Source organism: Papaver somniferum, chromosome 7 (genome assembly GCF_003573695.1).
Source record: "Papaver somniferum cultivar HN1 chromosome 7, ASM357369v1, whole genome shotgun sequence".
NCBI classification, from domain to species: Eukaryota; Viridiplantae; Streptophyta; class Magnoliopsida; order Ranunculales; family Papaveraceae; genus Papaver; species Papaver somniferum.
In genome coordinates this window covers 100576953-100590211 of record NC_039364.1, presented here as the reverse complement: position 1 = coordinate 100590211, position 13259 = coordinate 100576953, and positions in this window count along the sequence as shown.

The following is a 13259-nucleotide window of genomic DNA, read 5'->3' as shown; positions in this document are numbered from 1 at the left end:
ACCTGTGATATTTCAATTATAACGATAAACAATATAATACAGAAAAGTAATAACACCGACACCAGAAGTTTTGTTAACGAGGAAATCGCAAATGCAGGAAAACCCCGGGACGTAGTCCAGATTGAACACCAAACTGTATTAAGCCGCCACAGAAACTAGCCTACTACCAATTAACTTCGGACTTGAATGAAGTTGAGACTGAATTAAACCCTCCCAGCAATTCAGTTGTAGTCACAGACGCCTCTTGAATCCCAGCAGGAATCTGCACAATTGATTCCCTTAGCTGAGTCACACCAACTAAGAGTTGTTTCAACTCAATTTAAGACTTTAAACCAATCTGCCTCCCATAGATAAGTATATATGTGATTTCCTTTGCAATAAAAAAATTAGATCAAGGTGATGGAAATTGATAGCAACAGACAAAGTCTATCTAACCTCAAAATTCGGACTTATGCAACTCGAAGTGCATCCTAGATTATTATTCACCTCACAAGTATAAAAAAACTTTTGGAATCAACAAAGTCTGAGACGAAGAGAACTTTGATAATTTCTATTTACCTTGTTCAAGTGAGCATCTCAACAGTCAAAAAAGATCAGGATACTCGAGCTATCAGATAAACAATAGCTGGACCTGGATTCACGAATCGCTATGAAGTCTTTGTATTCGCTAAACGCTAAAAGGGTTTTAGGAAGAGGACGAATCTAGTTACAACTAGGACACACCAAGAAAAGTAGTGACGGAATTCAAAGATCCCAGTTGTTTGAATTTCCCCTTTTATAGACATTCAAAAAGCTTTAGGTTTAAGCTAAGATATCTTTGGAACCAAGAAAACAATATCCACCATTAGATGAATCATTGAATCTGATTTACATAACGAGATATACACTCTGGTTAGGATGAACCGTAACCGAACTGTGTATAAGATCACCCTCATGAATAGTTAACCGAAGCTAGCCAACTGAATTAGAAGCTTGATCATTTTCATAGACACTTAAGAATTAACTTGAAACACAATTAAGTGATCAAATATGTCCATAGTGTTTTCAGAGATTATTCAAATGTAAATTATCTCGGAGAAATAACTTATATGCATATGAATTTAATCGACATGGTAAGTAGGCGTACAAGGTACAATCACTTAACCCGTTCCTGAACAGTTATCTCACAGTACGTGTACCAGTATGTAAACCTTAAGACATAACCGAGTTCCGGAGTTCACATAACTTTTTTGTATGAATACTGGTATGGACTCCATTTAAACATAACGAGTTCCGGAGTCCAAATTTTTTTTTTGGTATGCGTACTCGTATGGACGCAATTTAAACATAGCCGCGTTCCGGAGTCCATAGAACTTTTCTGATACGTGTACCTGTATGGATACCAAACCGGTTCCGTAACCATCAGTTCCTTTCTAGTACGCATACTGATTTGCTTATCGATCTAGATTCATGAGTTCACAGACTTCCAAAGGTGTGCATACGAATATGTATACCAAAAATCTATTTGTCGATATATAACTAGTCCGTTTCGTATACTGAGTATCTTCATTACGGCTTCAGACTTATAACAGTTTTCCTAGTTTTTAAGACTGGTATGTACACTGTCTTATATCCGAATCTACAATAGTTCTATATTTCTCTAAATCGATTCAAAACATTCCCAAATAACATCAATGACACATATCTCTGTTCCAAGATATTTTCGAATGGTAATTCTTGAATCATGATTTTGATTGCGGACAATAAATTGTCCTTAACCAAAATTCATCAAGTATGAATAAATATTCATTAAGCTTAGCCATATTTCGAGAAGTTTCTTAACTTGGTAATTGGTTCTCGACTCAAATTCTTGATATGCTTATGATAGTCTTAATAGTTATGCGACAACATCCCATAGATAGAAAGATGAATATAACTTGAGAAATAAGTGGTTCAGTCTTCACTTACCTGAAGAAGTTCTCCAAAATCTTCGGTTGATCTTCACCTTCAAATGGTAGAACGCAATGATGATTGCAGTGAAGTCTGTTTCTTAACTACACTTCTATCCTAATCTGAGACTTAACTAATTGTAGACTAGAAATCAAGTTATAGTTTTGACAATTAAATTTGACAACAATATTGAGATAGCAACACTTGTAAGTTCGACCGAGCAATGATCTAACACTATTCTCTTTTAACTCTTGTCTATGAAAAAAAATATATAGTTGATAGCTTTCCTTCAACTATTTTGACACCTGCAAGAATGAGCAGCTTAAATCGACCATATGAAACAGTTGTTCTTGAGGAAGAGGATGGTAAGGAAGAAACTTCAATCAGTGGATCTTCAAAAAGGGTAGCTATGGGTATGGATAAACAAAGGTCGTTTTATGCTAAGACCATTAAGGATCTGGTTAACACCTGTAATGATTCTAAGTTTGAAATTGCAAACCTACAATTGCAATTAAATAACCTGGTTGACAGTTAAGACAAAATCCTTGAGGAACATAAGATAATAATTAGAAATCAAAAGAATCTTATCTCAGAAAGCAGAAAAACCAGGGAATTTGTTCGTATCATCAATCGCAAGGTTGGCATACTTACTCACGATCATGGCGTTTCCGCTGTTAAGAGAGTCAAGGACATCATCGACACCTTCTATGACAGGCTAGTTGAAAGGTATGAAGAGATCAATGAAGTTTAATTCTTTCTCAATGTTCTTTAGGATTTCCTTTTTATTTTTACTAGTTAACTCCTTGTAGGAATTTTTATTCTTATTGTTTAAGGAAGAACACTAGTTGTTGGAGTAGTTTTTATATGTTTTTTTTTTACTCAAAAAGGGCAATATATTAGATTAGGACAGTAACACCAATAAGGAGATGGTGTATTGTCAAAAAAAAATAAAATACAGAGCTCAATTATAGTAGAGATAGAGTTACACAGGGCCAAGCATTGCTTCCCAATTGTTCATTACTTGACTGATAGAAATATCATCAAAAATATTATGAGTAATAGACCAGTTGTAAATGAGAATTTTGACACTATCAATAATCTCATCCAACTTCTTGTATTTCTCATTGAAATGTCTGTTATTTCTCTCAATCCAGATTGCCCACCATATTGCAAAACGTATTAAATCCCAAATTCTTGTACTTTTAGATAAATTTGATCCCTTTTTCATGTTCCATTCCCATAGAGTTTTCCTAAATGATTGCTGAAATACCCACTGCAATCTATAACCTTTCATAAAATATAACCATACCTCTCTTGTAGTCTGACAATGCAGAAAAATGTGATTAATTGACTCAGCATCTTTTTTACATAGCAGACATCCATTCACCATAATCATACCCTTCAGTTTATCACACGTTGGTGCAACATCATAACACAAACACCACACAAAAAATATAACTTTTTGTGGGATTGTTGGATTCCACAAACTCTTATGAGGGAAGGAAATAAGGCCATCATCTTCTAAAGCCTTGTAGCAACCTGCAACAGAAAAATAATCACCAAATTTCCAAATTATTTGATCATCTCCACCATCTGAGTTAATGACTGGCAAAAGAGGAATTAGCCGAGACACTTCCTCTACTTCCTCCTCCTTTAAAGCCTTGCAAAAATTCAAGTCCCAACCTTCATTTTAACAAAAGTCTTTAATAGTAGCATCTTTTGATCTACTAATTTTATATAAAGCAGGGAACAAATCCTTCATAGAATGACCATTGACCCAATTGTCTTTCCAGAACACACATTTGTTGCCACTGTTAACATGGATTCTTGAACTGTCTTCTACCTGCTCTTTACTTTTTAGAATTCCTGTCCATAAACTCTTCCCTATTGGCTTCTTTGTAAGATTAGGATAAAAAGAATTGATATTGCCTCCAAATTTCTGATTAACAATTCTTCTCCACAATGCATTTTTCTCAACACCATATCTCCAAATCCACTTGGCATGTAAAGATTTATTCATTAATCTTAGCTTCTTTATACCCACACCTCCACCATCCTTTGGCAAAGTTACATTCATCCAGCCTACCCAGCTTTTCTTAGGTTTTGAAACAGATGCTCCCCACAAAAATGTCTCATAATCTTCTCCATCTTTTTTTCCACAAAAACTGGTAATTGAAAAAGAGAAAGTTAGTAGACATGCAAACTTGATAAAACACTTTGAATGAGCATCAACCTACCACCCTTAGATAAGTACTTTCTTTGCCAAGAGTTCAGCTTCTCCTGAAATTTTTGAAGTATTATCTCCCAAAATCCAGCAGCTTTTGATTTACTGCCTAAAGGGATGCCAAGATAGTTTATAAGAAATGAAGCTAGATGACAACCAAAAACCGTAACACATTCAGCTGCAGACTGAGCATCCCCCACTGGAACAATTGCACTTTTGTTGTACTTAACTTTCAAATTTGAAATAAGCTCAAAAGCAAGTAAGATGTTTTTTAGATTCAATATCTGATCAACATTATCATCTAAAAAGACAATGAGATCATCTGCAAATTGCAAATGATGTATTGCTTCAACACCAGCAACATGACTAAACCCATGAATTAGCTCAAGTGAAGCAGTCTTTTTGATGAGAAGAGAAAGAACTTCAACAACAATTATAAACAGAAAAGGAGATAGTGGATCTCCTTGTTTAATTCCCTTGCTGCTTCTGAATAATGAAGAAGCACCTTCATTAATACACATGGCAAATCTTGTTTTAGAGACAATCCATTTAATCCAATTCCTCCAGATCACCCCAAAGCCAAATCTTGAAAGTGTATAATCCAAGCAACTCCAGCTAATACTATCAAAAGCTTTATGAAGATCAACCTTCACCACCAAACCAGGATTTTCATATCTTTACCTTGAATCAATTAATTCAGATGCAATGAGAATGCCATCTGTGATTTGTCTATTGTCTACAAATGCTCCATGGAACTCAGATATAATAGATGCCATTACTACTTTCAACCTGTTTGCTAGCAATTTAGTTATGATCTTGTACGCACCACCAATTAAACTTATAGGTCTGAAGTTATTCATAGTCACAATACCTTCACATTTGGTAATCAAGATAATGTTAGTACAATTGAGTTTCCAGTCCAATGCACCACTGAGTTCAAACTCCTTAATGACAGCCATAAGATCCAATTTGATAATATCCCAAACAGCCTTATAAAACTCCATAGTGAACTCATCAGGGCCAGTAGATTTGTTTGAGCCAAAACCCCATATTAACTTCTTTACTTCTTCCATCTCAAAAGGCTTTTCCAATATAATAACATGCTGGACAGAAATAGTTGGAACTGCTAAACCTTCAAATTTTGGCTTGTTAGTAGTATCTTCACTGAAAAAATTCTTGTAGAAATTTGTAGCTTCTTCACTTATCATGTGACATTTCACCCTCAATGATCAAAGAGTTAATAGAGTTTACTCTTTGATTATAAGAAGCATTTTTATGAAAAAAACTTTGAATTCCTCTCACCATCAGCTAGCCACTTCCCTTTTGATCTTGCAAACCATTTCCTTGCTAAGTTAAGAGAAGCTTTTTTGTGATTGAATTTAGAAACTTCCCTCTCAATGAAATCATCTTGAGATAAACCATTGATTTCTTCTAAACTATCTAAAACATCAATTTTAACCTCCAAATTATCCACTTATTTCTGCAAAGAACCAAAAACCTCTCTTCCCCATTTTTTAATGAAAAACTTTAAGCCTTGAATTAATTTTGCAAACACATAACTAGGTCTCCCACTGAAAGTTAAGTTGGCCCACCAATTTTCCATTTGCTTTAAAAAATCAGGATGAGAAAGGTAATAGTTCTCAAATCTAAATGGAGGTTTAGACTGATTACCTGCATTACAATCAAGAAGGATTGGCGCATGATCTGAAATTGGCCTCCTTAATCTGTATTGGACAATTGAGATACATCTTTCCTCCCAGTCAGTTATGAACACAAACCTATCTAGCCTGCTCAATATAAGATGATTCTGAGAGTTGTTCCAAGTAAATGCACCACCATACATAGAAACATCCATCAAATTATTACGATTGATGAACTTTATGAAATTTTTTCTATTTGTGACACAACCTCCATCTTGATTTCTTTCAGACTGATACAAGATTGCATTCCAGTCGCCCCCTAGACACCATGGATCATGTAAGATAGTTCTTATATAAAATAATTCTTGCCAAAACTTCTCATAATCAGAAGAATTTGAAGCCCCATATACAGCTGTAAATAGCCATGTGAAATTATCAGTAATGTTCCTGAACTTCACAGTGACAGAGAAAGCTCCAATTAGCTCCTCTTCTTTGGACACAATTGCTGGATTCCACATGATAAGAATACCACTGGATCTACCTTCAGATGGTAGATACACATAGTCACATCCATTATTCCCCCATAAAACCCTAACTAAAGAATCATCAATCAATTTTTTCTTTGTTTCCTGAATGGTAACAATTGATGGGTTATTTCTTCTTATATCATTCCTAATTGCAGTGATTTTTACGTCATCACCTAAACCCCTAATATTCCAAGACAGGATTTTATGATCCATTCAAATCCATGGTGTCTCTAGCAGGTGAGTCTGATGAGTTAGGAGAAGAATAACTATTTACCTCAGCAGGAGAGTTCGACACTTTTCTATCTGAACTTAATGCTCCTCTTTGTTCTTCCAGAGACCAATCTTCATCCACTGAATCCTCATCCAGCTTCTCCAACCCATCAAAAGAATTTTGAACTTTCTGGTTTTCTAATTCAGACATTTTACGTCTAATTAGCATGTTTTTACACAAGATTCGTGATGAGGGATCATCACAGTGAATACCCATACATTTGTTGAATGAAAAATAGAAATCCACCATTTTGTTACTGTCTTGCTCTTGTGTTACAAGAGGTTCAGGAATCAATGCGACTGCTTCTTTTGAATTATCCGTCGAAGTTTTTGAATTTGAGATAGATTCTTTTTGATCCAATGGACCAGAAGCTATATCTTTATCCAACGGATTTGAAATCTCACTTTGATACCCAACAGACTTCGTTAAAGACATACTTAACGAGGCAACTACTGATTGGTCTTTGGTAGATTGGGTATGCAATGCCGGTTCTAAACCCGCACCCGACAAGTTACCAATACTACCTCCTATCAGGTTGACTCTGTTCGAAAGAGTATCCAACTGTATAGGCACAAAAAGTTCATGGGCATGAGATAACCCGAAATCTTTACATGAAGTTGGATTCCACCGCCCCACCTGGCCCATATAGTGAACTAATTGAGCTGAGTTGGTTGAGTCATGGGCAGGATCTAAGCCGAAACCCGAGTTTCTAAAGCCACTCAATGGGTTCCACCGCCCCACCTGGCCCATATTTTGACCCAAATTCGAAGACTGCTTTCCATAATCTTCATGTCGGCTAGAATGAGATACCGATTTAATAGCCGAGTCAGAGTTGAAAAGAGGATTTGCAACCCAGACCGAGTCCCGCCTTTCCTATTTCGATTCTTAACATTTGAATTTGATAATTCAAAATTATTATTTGACTTAGCAATATCACCCTGTAAAGGTGCCGATAAATTTAAAACTGCCGGACCATGAGAACCATTCTTATGTAGATGACCTCCCATGCCTGCAGAATCGGATTGAGAAGCGAAATTTCTAACAATAGCTGACCGTAGTCTTTGTTTGACCGGAAAAGGCACATCAGATTGAATAACCCGAGAATCACAATCATGATGATCATGAGTAAAATATGATGAAGAAGAACCCTTTGATTGAAGATCATGTAGCCATTCAATTGACAACCAAATGTTGTTGAATGAACTTGTAGCTGAGACTTTGGAAATCTCACAAGTTACTTCAATCTTACAACAATTAAGCTTCGAAAAATTCATTGTACTGTCATGAATGGACTTAAGAGAACCCCATTGAGAACAAATTTTCTCCAGGGATTCCCAGTTCCACAAGGAAAGAGGAAGACCACGAATTCCAAACCAATGAGATTTATTTTGTGAATCCCCATTGAATAAATTATCTGAGTCTTCCCACTGTTTAATTACTACCTTCATTTTTCCCAGAGAAAAAGATGCCGGAGAACTGAGTTTATGATATATATCCTCAGATTTAGAAGTAAAGAACGCCTTTCTTCCATTCAATGGTCGTAACAACAGTTTACCTTTCCAATTGAAAACCTTGTTGATAGCTCGCGCAATACCAGCCAGCCATTATGATAATCTAATATGATAATTAATAAACTTTAAACATGCAAGATGATAGTATTTGGAATATATGTGACATTAGCTATCCCAAATACTATCATCTTGCATGTTTAAAGTTTATTAATTAAATTTTATTTTGGAAGATGACTTGAAATACTTAATCTTCATGGATTGTATTGCTTATTTTGTGAGATTTGTTCTTTGCTATCATATTTTGGTGATCATAACAAATTTCTCATATGTTCTCATAGGTTAAACTCTTAACTCTTGTTGAAAGAGGAGTAAATCATTTTCAGAATTGCATTATTGATCTCTCCATGATTGCATAACCGACAAGGAATAAGCGGTGAACTCTAATCTCTACGTCCGTACATGGCTAGAGAAGATATAATTCTTATGTTGAGTAATATCACATAAGTGTTTGAGTCAGGTAAAATTGTTACCTGACTCGTTGGGCACATATATGGCTCGATTCAAAAGTTTTATATAACAATATTATTTTAATAATTTTTGAGTCGGATATAATAAGTCAGATTGTAATGGGTCAGATTCAGATGAGTAAGTTGAGTCTGAAAAACAAACAAACCGCTCGTTATTATTACTTGTGCTAACGTGTTTATTGGATTGGTGTTATTCTCAATTTATGTTGATTCTGATTTTGTACGCACTTTCTAATAAATGTCCACATGACATGTAAATTTTATCGGTTTACTTAAATTCAACAGTTATGAGGATGAGATTCTTAACACATGCGACAATAACACAAATTATTGAATCAAGTGTAAATCTCAAATTCACACTCTCCATGAAGTGTGCACAAAATGGTTTCATGATATCAAGAGTATAAACCACAGTTTGGCTAAGTTTGCATGTATAAGTGGTGGTCCAGATTTCATCTCACAAGACATAAATCCACGGTTTTGGTATTCCCATGAGACGCTTCTCTCACACGGTTTTCTGGTTTTATTTCCTTGCAAAATAAAAGGCCTCTTCTCCTTCATCTTCTTCCATTTACGTATATACTTGGGAGATCACCATTAGCAGAGAGAAAGAGGGAGGCAGAGGGTTTTACACTTGCAGACAATCGTTCGACTTCTTCATTCGAGTTCAATTCAAGAGATGATTTTGGATCTGTGTTGAATCATGCCATAGCTGTAAGTGGTTTCTGTATATTTTTTCCCTTTACAATATTTAAACATTATTCTTTTCTATCTTTGTGCATGTTGTAATTGATCAATAAAATCTTATCCATATTATTTCCATTTCTAAAGCTCAATTCCATGAAAAGAATTTTGCTAATTACATATATAGATTTTGATTATTATTGTTTTTGCTCCACCATTTCTTCTGAAGAATCTGTTTTTGATTACTATGAATCGTGTATTGATAAATAAGAAGATGATACTCCTTTTATCTTTTTTTTTTCTAATATTTTAGGAGTACTAGAAAAAAGGAATAGTCGACCTAATTGTTGTAGCTGCATTTTAGGAACAAAAATTGAGAAGTGTTGTTAGACCTATCTAGAAAGAAGAAATCCAATCGTTTTTGATGGATTTGAAATTAAAAGATAAAATCGATCAAAGTTAAATGATACATTGATCAATAATCTAGAAATTATATGTGCTTCATCATTCGTATATCCTGTGCAACATCCACTTTCCGGTAATCATAAGTCGCCGTCCATGGAGATCCGATTTCTGCAGTTTTTTTTTTCTTTTTTTTTCTCCAGTTCTAGACAGGGTTGTAATGGACTTCTTTAGCTTAAGTTTAAAGTTTCAATTCTAGGGTTTATTTGAGCTTTTCATTCATTTTTTTCTATGTATGCTTATTGAATATTGTATAGGATTAGGTCGTCTTCTTTAGGTGTGATTATAAAGAGTTCTACGATAATAATTATTTATAAAGTTTTGGTGATTTAAGGTGATTTGTCAACAGGGAAAGAGTACTTATTTCCTTCCAATGTTTGAGAAAAAGCTTTAAAATGAGTTTCGGCAGAGTAACGTTATGATCAAGACAGATGAGTGATAAGGTAAGTATTGTTATTGACTTATTCATAAGAATTTCTAATGACACAAGTAGTGGAGGAATTTTACATATTTTGATGTTATTTGCTTTATGGATATCCCAGATCTTTTAAACATTAGTTTTTGGTGAACTCTCAACAGGTCGGTGAATATTTCTTATTAAAAGCTACTGATTCATTTAGAGCTCTCAACGTTGCAACGGTACACTTGAGAAGATGCTTACTGTTAGAAATTTAAATGTCATTTCTATACTTAATGGCATATCATGTAAATCTATGGTGCTTGATTGCAGATCCGTTTGATGTGTCTTGGTGCATCCCTTCTCAAGTCGCGAATATTGGAGTGAAGAATTCAGTAAGAAAGCAACCAACCAAGATTGTAGTGATTGGTGTTTCTCTGATGTACCGTCTGCGCCAAAAGAATTTCTTTAGCATTGGTTTTGTTATTGCTCTAAGTGCAAATAATTGGTGATGTCGGCAACTGTGGTCACACAAAATGTAAACCCATGGTTAAGGAACCGTTGCCAGAGTATGTTATATACTCCCTCCGTTACTTTTTAATAGACCAGTTTCTATAAATAAATATTTCAAAAAAATAGGCCAGTTTTTTAATTGAGAAAGTCAAATATTACTTTAATTTTCTGGGACCACTTTTTTTTAACTTCTTTTGATGACAAGTGTTATGTGGACTATTTCATTTATTTCTTTGGCTGAAAAGTGTCATGGGGACCATTTCACTTCGCTTCTTTTATTGACAAGTGTCTAGAGGACCACTTTCAATAATTAGTTCTCTTAATTTCCTTAATTTTCTCAGAAAAAGAAACTGGCCTACTAAAAAGTAATGGAGGGAGTAAGATTTAACTTTCTTTGACTCAAGAAGTTCTCTTTTCCCTGAAACAATTAAACCTAATTCTTAACACAAAGGATTACACGACTATTCGAGATGTTTAAGAAATGATTCCTCTCAGGTGCATACCGCACAAACTGTGGATGTTTAGGATTGGGATATGATGCCTTTTATCACCCAATACTACAATACTACAGGGAGAATGTGTCATACAAGTCATCTGAGTTATAAGACACAATGAGGATAAATTTTTCACCCCTTTTCAATCTTGAGAAGATATTTTTTGGTAATGATATTTCTATGTAATTGCATATGTTTAAGCTTATTTTGATCTATTTCTTAGATATAATAATGGTATGCACAGATTAAGGTTGAAATGATTTCTCATTCTTATAATGATTGATTTGTACTTATAGATGACTTCAATTTTACTTTGTAGATGAGTAATTTTTTTTTAGCATATTGGACGAGGTGAATCCATTGGACATGCTTAACTTTAGGTGAATACTACTGATAGATTGGAACTTCGGTTTTAAGTATCTTATCGTGGTGAGAGTACTCTAATTTGGACTTCTCAGTTTTACTTATTTTTTTAATGTGCTTTTGATTTTGGAGATTGAATCACTTCAGCTGGAAATTTGAGAAATCTTTAGTGGTTTATATGTACTTACATCAAATAATGTGTATGACTCTTTATTCCAATGTGTTTGGTCATTTATGTTGGATTGTACTATACGTGCACTATGGAAGCCTATTGTGCAACACTATCTTGAAAGTACAAGACTTGAAGGGAGGGGAATTTCATTAATGGTTGAACTTCTCCTTCTTAAAAAGGTACTTTCGAACTCATTTTACAATTAATGGTGGAACTTCCTCATGATGATAATTTGATTCTAAAGTGTTTTTTTGTTTCTTTGGATATTTAGTGTGGTTGTAGTGCAATTTATAGGTTTTTATAAATTGAGCAGTACTACGAATTGTCAATTCATAGGATTTACAGATCAAGCTCTTTAAAGTTTATTTCAATAAGTTTTTTCTACTTTTGGTGGAAGAAATCCATTCATTTACCCATAATAACAAGTAGACATATATTGTTTTTTTTGTAAAACAGGTTTTTGGGGAAGCAACAAAATCAAAGATAACAGGTCAACAAGTGAGAATGCAAATATAAGTAGATCTTTATGAAAGTAAGAATGAGTTTGAACCAGTTGAAAATCTCAAATGGGAACGTCTGTATTTATTTATTTTATATGATTTTATGAACAAATAATTTTGGTGCTCAAATGGTAGTGTAGCAAAATGCATAGACTTTGGCCTATGTATACTGCGTTAGATTAGTTTTGTCGCAGTTTTATTAGCACGTCTAATTCATAGACGTAGGCACGAATTATTTTAATTACACATCTTTTCCAAGGTAGTTAATATCGCGTATCTGTATCGTATCGGTCGGGTCCTATACACCTATACAAATGATAATATCTGTTTTTACAGGCGATACATCATTTATTATAGAATTTCAAATAATTATAAAACCATAGCAAAAAATAATAAGAATCATACAATTATCTCAAATTTCCAAAATATAAGGTGGTTTATTAGAGGATCTCCAATGGTCATTGTGTGTGCTTCCTATGTGGCAACACAAATAAGACATCCTCAATCTATTTTTTCTTAAAATTGGGGAGAGAAAAAATCCATCTCTAACAGTATTGCATGTAACATCTTCTTTTAATTAGTATAAATTTTATTTTTCATAATTAAGATTTTATTAAAGCTAAAAATAGTTAGTTAATATATTAAAGTCAATTCAATTAAGTAAAAGCTGACTAGGATGGTAGACAATGTCAATGGAAATGTCTAAAACTAGACATTCACCTTGACATTGTCTACCCAAAGTCATTTATACATTGGTTTAAGACATCAGGGTTGGAGAATGATTTTAGAACAAATGAATGTGTATCTTAGGTGGATTTTGACATTTATCTCCACACACATGCCATTGGAGAAGCTCTTAGCCAACGTTGTGATTGTTGTCCCATTATGCCAGTAAATCTTTTTTTTTATCCTTCATATTTATCTTTTATATTTCTCTGCCTTGTAATTGAAATACGGTTTTCATCTTATATCCTACCATATAGTCATTGATTTTATATTATAAATATATTAGGGATTTTTACCTTCTCTAATTGACATTGTACTT